Here is a 17,438-nt window from a genome sequence, read left to right as displayed (position 1 = left end):
ACACTGACATGGTGTGGAGCAGCAAGAGGTGTCTCCCAGGCAAATGCGGTGGGAATGGATGAAGCACTAGACAAGGGGGAGAAGGAGGAGTCGGGTCTTGCCTCGGTGCCCTTCCTGTGTGTGATCTCTCCCTGGGAGCCGCATCAGAACCAACTGGTGCTCCCTCTGCACCTACTGTAACCTTCTATCATTGCAAATACAGTTTACAGTCATGTTCTGTAACCGTCTCCTCTGTGGGCTGTGAGCTTCCTGAGAGCAGGGCTCACAATTATTCACCTCTGTACTCTTAGCACCAAGCAGAGTGCCCGGTATCCTAGAAATGGCCACCAAGTGTTCGTGGAACTAAATTAGAGATTAATTAATAAATCTGATTCATAGTTTCTTAAGACATCCCTGTGGGAACTGACCATGTGATTGGATGGTTGGAACTTTCAGCCTCAGTTGGGGCTGATGGTCCAGTTGATCTCTGAGGGCCAATGATTTAATCAATCATGCCTTTATAATGAAGCCTCCAGTTTTTCCCCCATACAACCTCCTTTAATCTTCACTAAAACTCTAAGAAACAGGTATAATTACTATCATCCTTATTTTACTAATGGGTGAACCAAGCCTAAAAGAAGTTGGGCAATTTTCAATAAAGAAGCAGAGCAGGAATTCAATCTTCTGTCAGACCCAGAGCTCAACACTTAACCCCTATGTGCTACCACATTCCCTCGCTGCCAGACGTGGCTGGAGCAGCTCAGCATAGGAGGCACTGTTCATCTTTCCATAAAAAGGAAGATCTGAATAATTATATGTCAAAGAGAGAGAGATGATTAAAACAAGCCTCAGAACTTAGTCTTCCAGGCAAATGCCAAAAAGACAAAAATGTTTGAGGATGTGAATGCCACATCTATGATTCAACAGAAATGCTGACTGCGTAAGATGAGATCATGGTGGCCTTGATGTTCTGTGCTAACAATCATTCAGCAGAATAATTTACTTCCAAAGAATTGCAGCCAGCAACACCGAGAAAACTGGAAAACCTCATTTTTGCACAAAAGTTTGTTTTTCAAAAACGATCTGTGTGCTTTTCCTTGGAACATTTTTGTATTTATACAGCTAGAAAATGCAGAGATTTATCACAGCAGGCACTACGTACTCCGGAGGTGATTGTCTGCAAGCGTGATGCCTTCTCAGGAGCAACCCGGCAGCACTATGAGGTGGGACTCTGAGAGCAGCTAGCACGTTCACTGCACCTGAGACATACTTAAATTCTTTTAGCCAAGACACATTCCAGACACATGGTCACCTGAGGGACTTAAACAAACACAAAACATGATCAACACGAGCCTCAGGGCTAGCCAGTTTCCAGAAGAGAAAAGAGACACTCAAGAGCCAAGATGATCCTAAGATCACTCCAGACTGAGTGGTTTCCTTCCAAGAAGCCTTGGACAAAACACAGACTTCTCTGAGTCTGTTTTCTAATCTCTGAATGGGAGTAATAATAGTTCTGTTTCTGGGAGTTCTAAGGATCAAAGTGATGGGTAAAAAGGACTGAGGGCAATGACTTGTACATAAACATTGCTTAACCAATGTTCCATAGTTATTCTTGCTGTTACATAGGGTTTTGAACTGAATTTCAAATAATCAAGTTCATTCCTACAAAGTATAAGCAATCAAAATTAGATATTCTCCTATAAATATTCTGCAAATATAAAGCAAGGACAATAGAATAATTATTGTTGATCAATCATGACATCTCTGAGAAGGTGGGATTTGAGAGACCCAAATTTGGGACCTGGAACTGAGAAAGCTTCGTGTGGTCGTAGAAGCAGCAGGCCAGGCAGGAGGCTGGTGGAGTGGTCCCAAATAGAGGTTGCATGAGACGATCAATTGAGCAAAGGGTCTGCAGTCTAGCATTCTGACTGTGCTGTGCCCAGGAACCTCTCAAAAACCTCTTAGTGCACCTCTGTATCCTCATCTATAACAAGTCTTGGAACTGCTCAGGTCATTTGTGAGTCAAACGTGTACACTGCTCTCCTCTACATGTGCTTTGGCAATTTTGGATGTTGTAACCGAGTTCTGACCTCATCAAGATTCCAAAAAGTGCTCTTCTTGTTGGATTCCCTCTGTAATCTTTTTCTTGGAAAATTATCTTTCCTTCCTGGTTGAATAAACAAATGAACAACAACAATAACAAATCCACACAAACAACATGACAAAGGCCTTCAATGTCACATTGGTCTGCCTCATCGGTACCAGGTTATGCTCATAATACCATTTATTGTATCTCCAGTTTGCTGCTTTGTGATGGCACTCTGTGACGTTACTGCAGAGCCTGCAATGGAAACACAACCATAACTGAATCAAGATTAAAATCAGGCCGGGCGCGATGGCTCACACCTGTAATCCTAGCACTCTGAGAGGCTGAGGCGGGTGGATCGCTCGAGGTCAGGAGTTCGAGACCAGCCTGAGCAAGAGCGAGACCCTGTCTCTACTAAAAATAGAAAGAAATTATCTGGCCAACCAAAAATATATATACAAAAAATTAGCCGGGCATGGTGGCACATGCCTGTAGTCCCAGCTACTGGGGAGGCTGAGGCAGTAGGATCGCTTAAGCCCAGGAGTTTGAGGTTGCTGTGAGCTAGGCTGATGCCACGGCACTCACTCTAGCCGGGCAACAGAGCGACACTCTGTCTCAAAAAGAAAAAAAAAAAGATTAAAATCAACACAATATGTGTAAATATATGTAAATCAAGCAATTTTGCTTACCAAAAAGAAGCTGAGCTTTCCTTTGCTATTCATTTGTTGATAGTTATATAACTGCAAGTAGGTTTTTGTTTTAGGGAAAGCTGTGAAGCAGAGAACTTAACTTCCATCTTCCATCATCTTGAGCAATTTGAACAACCTCCTCTTTCACAATTAATTTGATTGTGAACTAACACTTGATGATCATTTTGTAAACATAAAATGAAGTAGTGTGATGGATTGGATTGTGTCCCCCGAAAGATACAGTGAAGTCCTAACCCCTGGGTATCTTTGAGTGTGAACTTATTTGAAGATAGGGTCATTGGAGATGTAATTAACTAAGATAAGATCATACTGGAGTAGGATGGGCCCTTAATCCATACGATGGTGTTTTATGAGAAGAGGAGAGACAGACACGCAGGGAGAAGGCCACATGATGATAGAAGTAAAGATTGAATTGCTGCAGCCACAAACCAAGCAACACCAAGGATGGACAGCAAACTACCAGAAGCTGGGAAGAGGCAGGAAAGGATTCTCTCCTACAGTTTCAGAGAGAGTAGAACCTGCCAACACCTTAATTTCAGACTTCTAACCACTAGAACTGTGAGACAATAAATTTCTGTTGTGTTAAGCCACTCAGTCTGTGGTACATTTTTACAGTAGCCCTAGTAAGCTCATATAAGTAGGATGATAAAAGTTTTCAGAGATTTAGCCCCCTGAATGAAAGGTCTAGTGCTACATTTACAAACATCAAGCCATATGTCAGCAACAGAGCTCATGGATCAGGAACCATGACACACACTTTACTCGTATCATTTCATTACATTATCACAACAATCAAACAATGTAGGAACTGACTATTCATATCTTGTAGCTAATAAAACCATGGCACAGACAGCTTACATGGCTCACTTGAGGTCACACTGCCAGTAAATATAGTTTTGTGGGGACACCATGAAATTTCTTGTCCCTAAAGAGTTGAAAATCTGCTAGATAAAAGCTAATACATATGCACATTGATTTAGTCATTTAATGGTTTTTGTCTTGAATGTTGTTTTCTCCCTGAAAAAATAACTCAGATTATTCAACAGGGGAGTCAAGAGATTGAGAGAGAGAGAGAACATGTAATGAGGCAATGCCATCCTCAGCAGACCTAAAAAATATAAATACAAGCCTACCAGGTTCCCCATATAATAATATACGAGAAGAATTCATTTCATAATCCCCAGAGTCACATCAAATTTCTGACTTGAGCCGATTTTCTAAGTTAGCATCATCCTTTTTCTTGAAATTTTCCTATATTCTACCTATGATTTTACATGGCTGGGCTCCTGCTCACGCAGGGAGTGTGCATTCTGCACACAGGTGCCACCTTGGCGGTGAATGGGGGTAGGTTGCATGCAAAAGATTTTTCCTCCTTTAATAAAATGTGAAGAGGTGCCTTTCACTCTTTTTACCAAAATATGAGCTGCCATATTTTGTTTTGTTTTTTCTTCATTGATAGAAATTTAAGATGTCTAGGGTTTTTTTCCTAGAGGCTATCATTGTGCTTGGCTATGCCAAGCCAGGCTCTTAACCAATTTCTCCCCCTTCCTCTCACCCTCTTTAGAAAGAGGAAGAAGAAAGAGGGAGAGATGAAGATCTGTTTTTACCATTCTTACCAGCCATTTTCTTTTTCTTTTTTTTAGAGACAGGGTCTCACTCTGTTACCCAGGCTAGAGTGCAGTGACACAATAATAGCTCACTGCAACCTCAAATTCTTAGACTCAAGCAATCTTCCTGCTCCATTCTCCTTAGTAGCTAGGACTATAGATGCATACCACCTCGCCCAGCTAATGTTCAAATTTTTGTAGAGACAAGGTCTTGCTATGTTGCCCAGGCTGGTCTCAAACTCCTGGCTTCAAGTGATCCTCCACCCTTGGCCTCCCAAAGTACTAGAATTACACACGTGAGCCACTGCACCCAGCCCACCAACCATTTTCTTAAAGCTCTTCTACCGTGGCCTTTTTAATCCACATTTTTCTTCTTACATAATTACAAACTTTCTTTGAGTTTTCTAAGTCATGTAGTATAAAGATCTGTGCATGGTTCTCCATTGATTTGTGTGTCTAGCTCATTTTATTCTTTCATTTTCATGATGACAAGAGTAGTGACCATTCCAAAGAAATTCCAGTCCTTTTGTTTCACAGTAACCAAAATGTGATTTTCAAATCTCTTAATTAGTACAAAAAAGATAATTATGACAAAACTACTGGTACTCAGATTATCTTAATGATTTCAAGGTCTCAGGGTGATATATATATAGACCAGCTGTTGTTCATCAGCCACTGGAATTTCTGTGTAGATCCCAGCAAGGAAATTTTTAACATGGCCTCCCAAAAACAAGACTCATTTCTGATGTCTCTCTTTGAACAATGACTGATTCAGGCTCCATGGAGAAGGTTTTGGATTCTGATGTGTGCTGAATACGTCTTGAATGTTGGACCTTTTGTTAGCTAATATTTATTATTTCCACGTGTTAGAAGCACTGAGCTAAATATTTCACACGTGTTATCTCTATCCTTATGCAACTGCATGAGGTTAACTAATACCATTTTCATATCCATTTCACAAATAAGGAAACTGAAACACTAAGGGATTAAATAGCTTACTCAAGGTGGAGCCAGTATTCAAACTCAGACAACTTAAAGCTAAACTTTTTCTTCTGAACTACTATATTATACTCCTACCTATCTCTTCCCAGAACTCTGCTAAGGAATCAGAACATCTATTACTGCATTTGAGACTCTCTTAATGGCCAAAGTAATAAACACAGTCATATTTATGCTAAATAAATATTTATTTTCTAGAGTGGGAACCTCAGAAGGGAAGATTCCACCAGAGATATGCCAGCCAGGAAATATATCTCCCAGGAAGTAGTTAATTGCCATGCTATTTTTTTTAAATGTGAGCTGTTTTCCGATTGCCGTCCCTGAAAGATATCTTCCACATTTCTTAGCATGGCATGCAGGGCTCTCCATAGCCCAGCCACAGCCCCACCTCCCAACAATGCCCACCGCCTGCCTCCACCCCATCCACACTCAGTATCTCCCTGATCTTCAGATAAGCCATGCTCCCTAATGTCTTCTTGCCATTATGTGTACATTTCTTCTTCCTGAAATTCCCTTCCTTTTTTCTGCTGGGTGGAAACCCCCTACTCATCTTTCAGGACTTAATTTGGTGTCACTTCCTCTCTATGGCCTTCTTTGACTCTCCTAGGCCGAGTTAATCACTCTCCTCCTCACTGTCATGCATTTCTATGACTATCCAATTATTGCTCTTAAACCTTCTATTATAACTATCTTTTCAGTTGTTTATTGTCCCAAAAACTTGTCAGTAAATATCAGCAATATGGCAAGCCCTGCAACAGAAAACCATGAGAGCAATTGCTATTCCTTGCATTTCAATCTCCCTCTGTCAACATGTGCCTCTCTATTTTTTATGCTTGTGAAGCATAAAGTCTTATAGCCACTAGATAACAGATGCTTTTTTCCCTACCCCAGCTTCAATCAACTTATTACCTTTTAAAATCCATTTATTTTTCAACTTCAAGTTCATCATCAACCACCTGTGACTGGACATTCATTTACAATTTAATGATTAGAACTCAGAGAGTCATTTTCTTGGCCAATAAAGAAATTTGTCCTGAGCTGTGTGTTTTGTGTGGAGCCAAATATATATTTTCAAATATTTCCCTAGTCCCAAAGAACCATTTCTCTTTGAATATAGCCACAGCTGTTAGTTAGCAGAACAATGTCTTAAAAGAGCAAGATTCATTAAGGTCTTTACGTAACAAATATTTAGAGTGCCTGCCAGGAACCGAGCACTGTGTGGGAATCTGAGGAAACAAGAGAGTCATACAGTTTACAGTCCAGAGGAAAAGAAAGACTTAATAAATAATCACTGAAGCAAGTATATAACTCCAATTGTGCAAATGCAATAGTGAGTGATACAGACGCTCTGGGGGGGAAGGGAAACACAGCAGAGACTAGGGATGTCCATTAAGTCTATCTCAGAAAATGACACTTAAATTGAAACATAAAAGGTGAGCAACAGTTAACCAGGAGAAGAGTGGAAAAAATGTTCCCAAACAAGGGAGCAAACATCTGCTCAACTTTATAAGGCCCAGTTGTGTATTTAGCTCAGCTCGGCATATAGACATGACTACTAGAATACGGAATTAGACTGCTAGAATTATTTCCCAAGACAGTGGACATAACTCATCTTTTTTATTTGTATTTTAAGAAAATATTCACAACATTTAACTATTCCCTGATCAGTTGACTATTATTCAAGACAAATGATAGTTATGCCTGAAAGAATGTGGGAAAAAATTGTGGGAAAAAATGACTGTAGAGGGCTAGACTGAGACTAGTGATTCTAATCAGGTCTTGGCTCTATGGAATCAAAGAATCAATAAGAATCTCAGAACACATGTGGCCTGTCGATATCTGGAAGACTGGGTAGTGATGCCAAGGAGGTAGGAAGCCAAGGAGCTACAGAGAAGAAAGGAGTCCTAAGTGGAGAGAAGACCAGGAGCAGATGCACAGAGCAAAGCGTCCTGTAGTTAGAAGAGCAAAATAGGTGAGACAGAGGGAGCAGCTCCTACTAGGCCCTTTAAAAACTCCCGGCATGCCCCACGAAGGAAGAGCCGTCAGACTCAATGCACGTGTCTATGCTGGGCTTATTTGCCGTCTCTCTGCTCCAGACTCCTTGCTTGTCAGTTCCATCGGTTTCTTTTTCCTCTGGCTTTACTTAGTGGCCATTTCTCCTTGTCTGTTGGGCTAAGGCCCCTGCTCTGGAGTTTTGTTCTGACCCAGTACATCCTTAGGATGTCCTTTCTAACAATTGTCCCTCAGTTCCATGTATTGCAGCTGAGGTGAGAAAAGCCACAGCCCTGAGCACTGTCCAGCTCCCTGGAATGATGCTGTAGTCCGACCCACAGGACTAGCCAGTAGGCAAGTGGCAGAGACAAGCTGCTGTCTGATTATGAAGGACCTTGTTGTCACATGCAAAGGATTTTAGCCTTGAGCCTTGGCAGCCATCAGAGCAGGGGCAGCCTGCGATCAGATCTGGGTTTTAGAAAGCTACTTTGGACTAAGTGTGCAGATTTGCAGGGGAGAAGGTTAAAGCCAAGGAAATGAGTTAGAAGGGTCTAAGCAATCCAGGTAAGATCGATAAAGAAAATGCAATAAAACAGGGATGCTTAATTTAAGAGCTATCTTGGAGTTAGATTTGACATGCCTTGAAGAACACTTAAACACAGAGAGCAGTTGAAGATGGTTCTGAGACTGCTGGCATAGAAAACTGGGATGACTGCGATGCCGTGAAGAAAGCAGGAAGAGGAGCAAGCTCATTCCAAAGGCAGATGCAGCACGGGAGGGCAGGATGACTCTCTCCAGCTGAATCACCGGCAGCGCCTTCTCTCAGTGGCCGTCACTGCTTTGGTTAACCTGATGCTGCCTGTAGGATCCTGTTGAATGTCTACATGATCTAGGAGGAGGGGTATTTCTAAGGGATAGTTTTAAAATACAAATTTATCACTGGATGAAAAATATCTACATTACAACTATTCTCCCACTAGTAAATTCCCAAGGAATAAAACACTTTTTAAAACATTTTCTGTCTGAACTTCATACCTGTTGGAGGCCAGGAGGCCAGGAGGCCAGCCAGCCAGGATGTGAAAGTACCGGGGTTCTGAGAGGTAGGAAGTGGGAGCTGGGATGGCAGAAGGAGGGCTGGTGGCCCCTTGTGCCCTGTGTGGGTGGCAGTGACAGAGAACATGTTGGCACCGTGTCCAACACAATCTATGTGAGCCTCTTGCAGGTCTGGGAGCAGGGATCATACTCCAGGGGCTCACAGAGAGGTCATTGCCCAAACTGAGCTGGTCATGTCAGTAGGGATGGAGGTAGAATTCCCTGAGGGAGCCATCTGCCTTTAAACCTGCCTTTTCAGCTAACCCTTACCCATAGGCAGGGTGGAAATTCCAGGGAGCCACAGATTGCTTCATCTGGAAGAAAAAAAAAAAAAAAGCAAAGTAGCTGTCGGGCTGTTGGGGCCATACCTCCACAGTGGACAACATCCTTTTTGTTTAGTCCAGGCTGGGGAGATACTGGAGGCCAGAGCCCACCCAATAACAGTCATTAGTTGCTTCATCTCCTTCTAATTTATCTTTCTTAAGACAAGGTTTCATTTTCAAATGGTAAAACTGGAATTCCAGTCCATATGGTGAACTGAGCTGGTGGAAAAAAAACATCCCACTCTCTCAAAAACATGAAAATTCTGGATAACATGTAAGAATGGAATGTTTCAAAGCCATGCCAGAGTGAACAGGAGGGAAAAAACTTCTTAGGCACATTTTAAACAAAGCCAGAACTGGGTGCCAGAGCTGTGAGCAGAAGGACAAAAGGAGAGGCTGTCCAGGCTTTGAGCCGAACTGAGGCCTCAGGGCTAGACGTAAGCTTTGAATCTGCAAGAGGGTGATGGTGCCTTCAGTATGGAGAGGGATAGGGCACTGAACTCAAAAATTTTCCTGTTTAAATCTGGGAGCTAGCCTGGGCAGCATAGCAAGACCCTTGTCTCTACAAAAAAATAAGAAAAATTAGCTGGGCATGGTTGTGTGCACCTGCAGTCTCAGCTACTTGGGAGGCTGAGGTGGGAGGATCACTTGAGCCCAGGAGTTTGAGGAGCTATGATGATGCCACAATACTCCAGCCTGGGCAACAGAGCAAGATCTTGTCTCTAAAAAAACAAAATAAATTAAAAAATAAATCTGGGAGCCGTGAAATCCCTAGAGCTAAGACTAGAAACTGACCCACCAGCCCTTTCGGGCTCAAGGACACACTGTAAGAGGGTGGGTGAAAGAAGATTCATTTCTAAGGATCAGAACGTGAAATCCCCACCCTGCATGTGTGTGTGATCAGAGGTGGCTCTGCCCACATGAGGCCCTACCCAAACTGGGAAATTATCATCAAAATTGGCTCAGCCCTGCAGAGGCAAATGTGAACTCACCCCGTAAGGACACCTTCCGGACCCAGGGCACCAGTGGGATGTCCATGGAAAACAATTGTCACTTGGATAAGCTCACATCCAAATATTACAGACTTCCCCAAGAGAATGAGTGACCATGGAGAAAGCCAGAAGGTGCATCAAATGACAGAGGCTACTTCTCAAGAACTTCTGACCGTGGAGCAATCAGAGATAAAGGAAGGAGCAATAACAAAACTAACATTTATTGAGCACTTCCTTATACAAAGTGCTATGCTTTGCATTTGTGATTTCATCTGTTGCTCACAGTAACCTTATGAGGAGGTATCACTACCATGTTTTATAAATGAGGAGCCTGAGGCACAGAGAGGTTAAGTAACCCACCCAAGATCACACAGCTAGTAGTAACCAATGGTATCGGGACGCAAACCAGGCCGTCTGACTCCAGAACCTTCATCTTTCTTTAACTCCTGCACTAAATTTCTTCTCTAATACAATCTCTAAAACAAGATCTAGTGAAATAGAGCAGACAAAGTAAAACAGAAACATAGCAGCAAAAGCTTAATGAAAAGATTAAACCACAGATTGAACAGAATTGAGAGAATTAACAAAACTGGAAGATAGATTTTGGGGAAATTTCCCAAAATATGACATGGAGTGATAAGGAAATGGAAAATAAAATATTTAGAAGATAAATGAAGGAGCTCCAACATTTATTTAATAGCAGTAGCAGAAAGAGTGAATACAGATGGTAGGCGAGAGATATTTGAAGAGCAAATGAAGAAGAATTTTTCAGAATGAAATGTTAAAATTCACATTAATATATACATTTCATCTTTGACAATACATTAGTTTAATCACTTTGACATTTATTAGCAAAATGATCTACTGTAAATTACCAACTTCTCTGAGAATTAGTTTCTTCTACCATAAAACGTGAATCATGATAACTATTTCAAAAGTTCCCTTTGAAGACTAAATATTTATGTTTAGGAAGCAGTTAACTTTACAATTGTGTTACAATACAGTGGGGCACTCAATAACTGTTTATTACTTAAATTGGCATTTATTTAAATAATCAAATATTTTCCTATTATAATCCTATGTTTCTGATATGTTTTCTCTCCAGTATTATCTATTCTTTTGGAAAATTTTCCAAAAATAAGGAGACTGATTAGAATGCATCTTCTTCATTACTAGGAGTAATACTATCTTGACTTACAACTTCTACTGTCTTGACATAGAGGACAGTGGCTGTTTAATAAACGTTGAATCTGAAAATATTAAAAAACAATATTTTGCTACATGGTAGTAATATCTACATATGATTTTTAAATGGAAAATCTATTTTGTAACCACCTAAAATGTATGTCTGGAATCCATTTAGTTTTTGAAGAATATGTGAATATATGAAAGTAAAAAATGTTGACTTTATAACCTGTACGCTTTCCTTAATAAATTGTTCAACCTCAAGCTTCAATTTGAACTAGTATCACCCTAGAGAGTCAATATACTAACATATGGATGTGTTAGGGCTCCATCTAGTGTCAAATAGTTATTAATACAATCTGCTCTACTAGGAATAAGCATTCGAATCCTAAGTATGTATAGGGATATTATGAACCGCCATTTGGAAGGGATCATACCTGCAATGCTAAGTTAGAAGTCCTTTGTCTCTGTGGACATGATGCTCTGTACACAATTCAAAACAATTACCTGTCGAGTCAATATGCTTTTTTTCTACTGTCTCATTTCCAGTGCCCGTTTCCACTGTCCTGCACAGGTAGGATCTTAGGAACTAAGCTCTTCCTAAGTCTCATTCATCTCTGTGGCCACCACGGTGTATGCAGTGCCTGGAATAAGGCAGGTGCCAGGTAAATCTGAATGGATGGCAGTAGAAATATCAACAATTTGGTAGATTACCACTGTCATTCAAAAGGAAAAATTTTGGTGTCCAAAATGGTTGTCTTACTTGATAAAGGTGAATATTTACAAAGAATAATCTCTGGCAGTAAAATCTCTGCCAGTAAACTATACAAAATCACTTCTTCTATAATTTGCTTTAATTGAGACTTTCTGCCTTTTGATCTTTTTTTAAAATTTTTTATGCAATACTACACCATCTTATAAAATCTGCATTTTGATTTTGATGGCCTGATTGTGTGGTTGTCAAGGATCCTTATTCACAAAAGATGCCTCACATTTGTATGGCACTTTAGAGAGAGGAATTTAGATTAGAAATATTCAATGATAACATTTGCCTAATTGGAAGTATATGCAGATCTCAGCTCTCTTAGTCTGTAACCTTAAACATGAAATACCCAGTTTCAAGGAGGAATAACTCACTCTCTTGCTTGTTTGTTTTGCATGGGTGGAAACCGGTTTCTTAATCGTAAATTGAACTGTCTCAGATATTTCAACAAAATGGAGTAAAATATTGGTATTTTCATTCCTTGTGAGAAGTTGCCTGCTACTGGTGATAAGAGTTTTTACGTTATCCATTTATTTGATAAGAGACCGTTAAACACCAACAACTTCCCCAAATTGAGTAAAGCCACTTGACTGCAGCCTCCCTAAAAGCATAACCACAGAATTTTAGTCAGAACAGTTGTTCAGCACTACAGAGACAAAATAAATGCGATTTCCTTTCTTTATGCAACATTTTATCTCACAAAAGTGTTGGAGCAAATGAACAGTCTACTCCTGCCCCTGCCTCAAATTGGAGGTCATAAACCGTCACTACTTGTGATCTCTCTGGCCTCAACCTTGACTATTAAGTGGGCCCTGGACCCTTCCCCAGGCCCTGATGTCAGCAGCCAAAGGCAGGATAAAGGGATTACCAAGAAAATCTCATTAAAATATGCTATTTTTTATAAAAATTATCAATAAATTATAGAACAAGGTGTTTCAGCTTTGAAGTTTTATTTGTTTTATTCTTGATAAGCAAAAAAAGAGGAGGGGGGTTGAATAAAGAAAGCTTGTCAAAATAACACAACACACTGTCCTTACATAGATATGTCCTTAGTTCTATTCTCTACCCTCTAATTTATCTTTGGGATCTTTTGCAAGTAGAAAGTAAAGAAATCCAAATTAAATGAAGATATCATTTTTCACCTATTTGAGTAGGCCAGATTCTTTTTAAACTACCAACACCCAATATCTTGGCAAGGGTGTGAGAAATGTAATTTTATACAAATTTCCTAGAGAGTAAAAAGTTCATCTCCTATGATCTGCTAATTCCATTCCAGGAATTTATCCCAAAAACAAATGTGAAAGAAGGATGTTGTAAGCATTTGTGTTTATACCATTTATTTACAATAGCAAAGTTTTAGAAACAACCTAAATGCTCAAAAGTAGAATAATGGCTAAATAAGATATGATATATCCATATGATAAAGCACTAGGTAGTCATAAAAAATATATGAAAGAATATTTAAAGAGATATAAAAATTTCACAATATAGAAGTGGAGAAAGAAATATATTACCAAACAATGTGTATATATTTCTAAAGTACAGTAATGTGAACAGTAGATATCTCTGAATATTGTTATTATGGTAATTTGATTTTCTTTTTGACATTTACATATTTGTACTGTAAGCATGTATATCCATTATAATCTGAGGAAAACAATAAAAGTTAGATATAAAAAACTAAAGAAGAGTCATGAGCTGGATAAAGTCACAGCCTGAATGAAGACACAGAAACATCCACTGTTCTTCCAAAATAGCCATGACCCTATAACTGCAACTCAGCAGTAATAACAAGAGCCAGCCAAGTGTCATCACTGTTTAGAATCCAGGTGATGAGATCACATGAATCTACTTCAGATTTTATTTTCATAATAGCTTATATTAGTGTTTCCTGCAGAGGACCATATTAGGCAACATACATGTGTCAGGTTTATGCTGGAACAAACCGTAAGAATGGCATGTACACAGTTGTAGCAAGATGGCACCGCTGGAGTCACTGGAGAAGCTGCGGCAACCACAGAGTGTTTCAGTGACTTGAGGACTGCAGTGTGATCACAACCCACTGTGGGTAGTGCAGGCGGAGGGGCAAGCAGACGAGTAGAATGACGTCCCTCCACAAAGGGAGTGTCATTGGAGTCTAGGTATATTCAGTAGGTTACTGGTAAGCCTTTTATTTCAAGGATTTTAAGCACTCTAATGCCACAATCAAGATCTGTGTTTGAGGTGTGTGTGTGTGTGTGTGTGTGTGTGTGTGTGTGTGTGTGTGTAAGGTGGAAGACAAATTGAAAAGAAAAGAAACCAAAAGTAGAGCCCCCAGTCAGAAAGCTACTGCAGTAGTACAGCATTTAGAAATATAAAAATAAATAGGGCCGGGCGCGGTGGCTCACGCCTGTAATCCTAGCACTCTGGGAGGCCGAGGCAGGCAGATTATTTGAGCTCAGGAGTTGGAGACCAGCCTGAGCAAGAGGGAGACCCCCATCTCTACTAAAAATAGAAAAGAAATTATACGGGCAGCTAAAAACATATGTATATATAGAAAAAATTAGCCGGGCATGGTGGTACATGCCTGTAGTCCCAGCTACTGGGGAGGCTGAGGCAGAAGGATTGCTTGAGCCAGGAGTTTGAGGTTGCTGTGAGTGAGGCTGATGCCACGGCACTCTAGCCCAGGCAACAGAGTGAGACTCTGTCTCAAAAAAAAAAATTAAAAATAAATAAATAAATAAATAAATAAATAAATAAAAAGGCCTGAAGTAGGGCTAGGATGACAGGAATGGAGAAAAGAGAATGGACGAGAGAGGCATTGTGGAGGCAGAGAGGACAGGGATTGGTGATAAAATGGAAGCAGAAGGGGACTGAGGGGACATTTGCAAGATGACTACTCATGCTGTGATGATGTAATTAGCACAAACCTTGGACGTTGATCATCACAGTGTATACGAATGGAAATAAATGTGACACATCACTAATCTGCTCCGCTTTAACAAGTGACAACATGCCACCTGGACTCCTAGCTCATCATAGCTACAAGGAGCCCTCAGAACCCCGGAGGACACGGCATTCATCTCCACGTGCAGCTGCGTCTACATTAAGCTCAAGGTCTGAAGAGCAGTGGCATGGGTAATCAGAAACGGCATATTTTTAAAATATTGGGTTTAGAATATAGCTATGTTTTTTAAAGAAGCACATTTTACTGCCCTCCCTCCCCAGAAAAGGAATTCATTTTATTACATTTATTAGTTTTACCATTGCTGCTGCTGCAGCTGTTTTATTAAGTGACAGGTGAAGAAGACATCTCGGCTCTTTCCTGAGCCTCAGGCCATCTCTCATCCAAGGGGGGACCTCAGCTGGGCCAGGCAGAAAGAGGCCGATGGATAGGAGTGGCGGTTAGTCATCATCCCACAGAGAAACCACACGTGACCAGGAGTCCCAGGCCTGCCACACGGGCTCCTCAGACAAAGGCAATCAGTCCTCCAAGCAAAGTGTCAGTGTATTTTCTGATCATTGACTTGTGTAGGCTGCATCTCACTTCCCATGTCCCTCTCGAATATTTACAATGGCAATGTTCATTGACAAACAAATTTCAGAGCTGGCATATCTTTTGAAATCATAGAACCTACCATTATTTGGAAATGCTACTACAATCCATTGAAGACTTAAAATAGAACAGGGTAAATATATAGCTACATTATTCTTAAAGACTGAAGTTGATTTTAGCAGAACAAGACATTTTTAGAGAAAGTTTTAAGGAAACAGTACTTTGTATGGAGAGAAATCTGAAAAAAACTTGATGTGCATTGGCTAACAATGTGATGTTCTGCTCCCAGAACTACTTAAACATTGCTACGAATTTTGGGCTTCTGCCCTAGCCTCTCAGATTATCTTTATAGAATCTGCAAGTATACCCTTTCTCTCTGCAACTACAAGTGGTTTTTCCGATTTTTAAAAAGACAGTCCTTTTTTTCACCCAAGTCATAAATGATTAGCTTATCAGACATTGCAAAGACAACGATGCCATCTTCCCATTTTCTCTTCTTGTTAAATTATAGGCTGGGCTATAGACCACAATTATACTCTTAACTATCATGTGGAAAAGTCTGTTAGGAAAAACAAAATTATTCTGGGGATTTTATATGCCTTTCCTCTGCTTTTGACTCTGTAGACAGAATTCAATTGAGGCTTTGTTCCTGAGTTCAAAGTAAAATTCAGGATATTCAATAATATTGCTACTGAACTTTAATCTGAGTATGTTGATCATTAGAAATAGTCTTTTGAGCTTTGTGAAGTGGCAGTGTCATAGCCAATGGGGTTTATCCGAGGCGTGATTATTGCTAATTGAAAACTTTTCCCAATATCCCACCATGACGACTTGCAATATAGTCGGCATTGGCAATTTTTGATGGTCCTTACGGGGACTGAATTAAAAAAAAAAGAAAAGAAATAGTCTTTTGATAGTTTATATGAATGGTCTCCAAACTTTCTTATCTAATCTTTATCAATAAATGTTTTTTTACCTTTTAAATTCTCTATGTGTGCTATTATTTTAACACATACTTTAGAAAAATTATGCAAAACTAGAAATTTCAAAAGGAAAAGCTAAAAATGAAACAAACAATACTTTTTAAATCATTTTAATTGTATTTATTAATGATACAATATCATTTTTATTAACAATAAAATATATTTTGCTTTAATATTAAAATACATACTTTATAAGACGAATATGATGAATTATGTTTCATTATTGTTGAAAACCTTGTTTAACACTTTGCACCATTGTGATTAGATGTCTATTTCCCAATGAGATTTATTTCTTTGCTTTTAGTGGCTGTCAGAGTTGTAAAAGACCCCTCACACAGACACGCATATTCCAATGGGAGCAGCATATTGAAGGCTGCATTTTCTAAATTATGATACCCCAGTTTCAATCCATCTACCAATTACATAAAGGCTTTTTAATAAAATTACATTCACAGATTTCTTTCTTCCCTGAAGTCTTGAGTAGGTAGGAACTTTGAGGACCCAGACCTAGACTGATTTGACCCTATTCTATCTTTTTCCATCCAGCAGCCACAGGTATTCTTTTAAAGAAGGTCCTACTTTCAGAATCACCCATATTTGATTATAGAAAATAGTTGCTTCTGTAATTTGTATCTCTCATGGAAAATAGTTTTCGCTGGGGCAATGCACTTCTTTCCACTAAAACTGCTTTCCGTGCAGGCCTTTGTACACAGAGCACTTTGGAGTTGGCATTTGTGCACAGCTGCATTTCCAAACTGCCTCCTGCCTCCCCGGCTTTGCTGCCAAAAAGCAATAAGCATGGTCCCCTCAGCTGTTAGTGTCTCCTGCTTCGTCTGGGAGTGCCGGTGGAGACCCGCCATCCCTCGGACAGGACAGGCGCCAGTCCTGGGTCCCCTGGCTTGACTGGGCTAGATCAGTGGAACCCTCAAACCCAAGCTGTGATTGACAGATCACTCTGCGGTGGCTTCCCCACTCTGGAGGTGGCTTTGTTTTAGATTAACTCTGGCTGGGAAAGAAGAGTTCCTTGGTTGCTTTTGGAGTATACACTAAAATGTGGCCTCTACCTTGACTTCTTTCCCTTTCGTATTCTCTTTCCCTTGCAAGCACAGCTCTCCCCTAAAAAGCGATGAAACACTCTCTCCCACACCGTCCACCCCCTCCCACCCTTCTGCTTGTCCCTGTCCCACACTGG

The 17,438-nt window shown here is 40.3% G+C and overlaps 1 non-coding gene across 1 annotated transcript; it reads left to right on the top strand.

Annotated features, from left to right (window-relative positions):
• The first annotated feature begins 15,999 nt into the window (after positions 1-15,999).
• Positions 16,000-16,140, top strand: LOC123645277. The gene has a single exon (XR_006737475.1). It is a non-coding gene; the product is annotated as a U4 spliceosomal RNA (small nuclear RNA).
• The last annotated feature ends 1,298 nt before the right edge of the window (positions 16,141-17,438 follow it).

Source organism: Lemur catta, chromosome 9 (assembly GCF_020740605.2).
Source record: "Lemur catta isolate mLemCat1 chromosome 9, mLemCat1.pri, whole genome shotgun sequence".
NCBI classification, from domain to species: domain Eukaryota; kingdom Metazoa; phylum Chordata; class Mammalia; order Primates; family Lemuridae; genus Lemur; species Lemur catta.
This window is presented reverse-complemented; position numbering and strand designations above follow the sequence as displayed.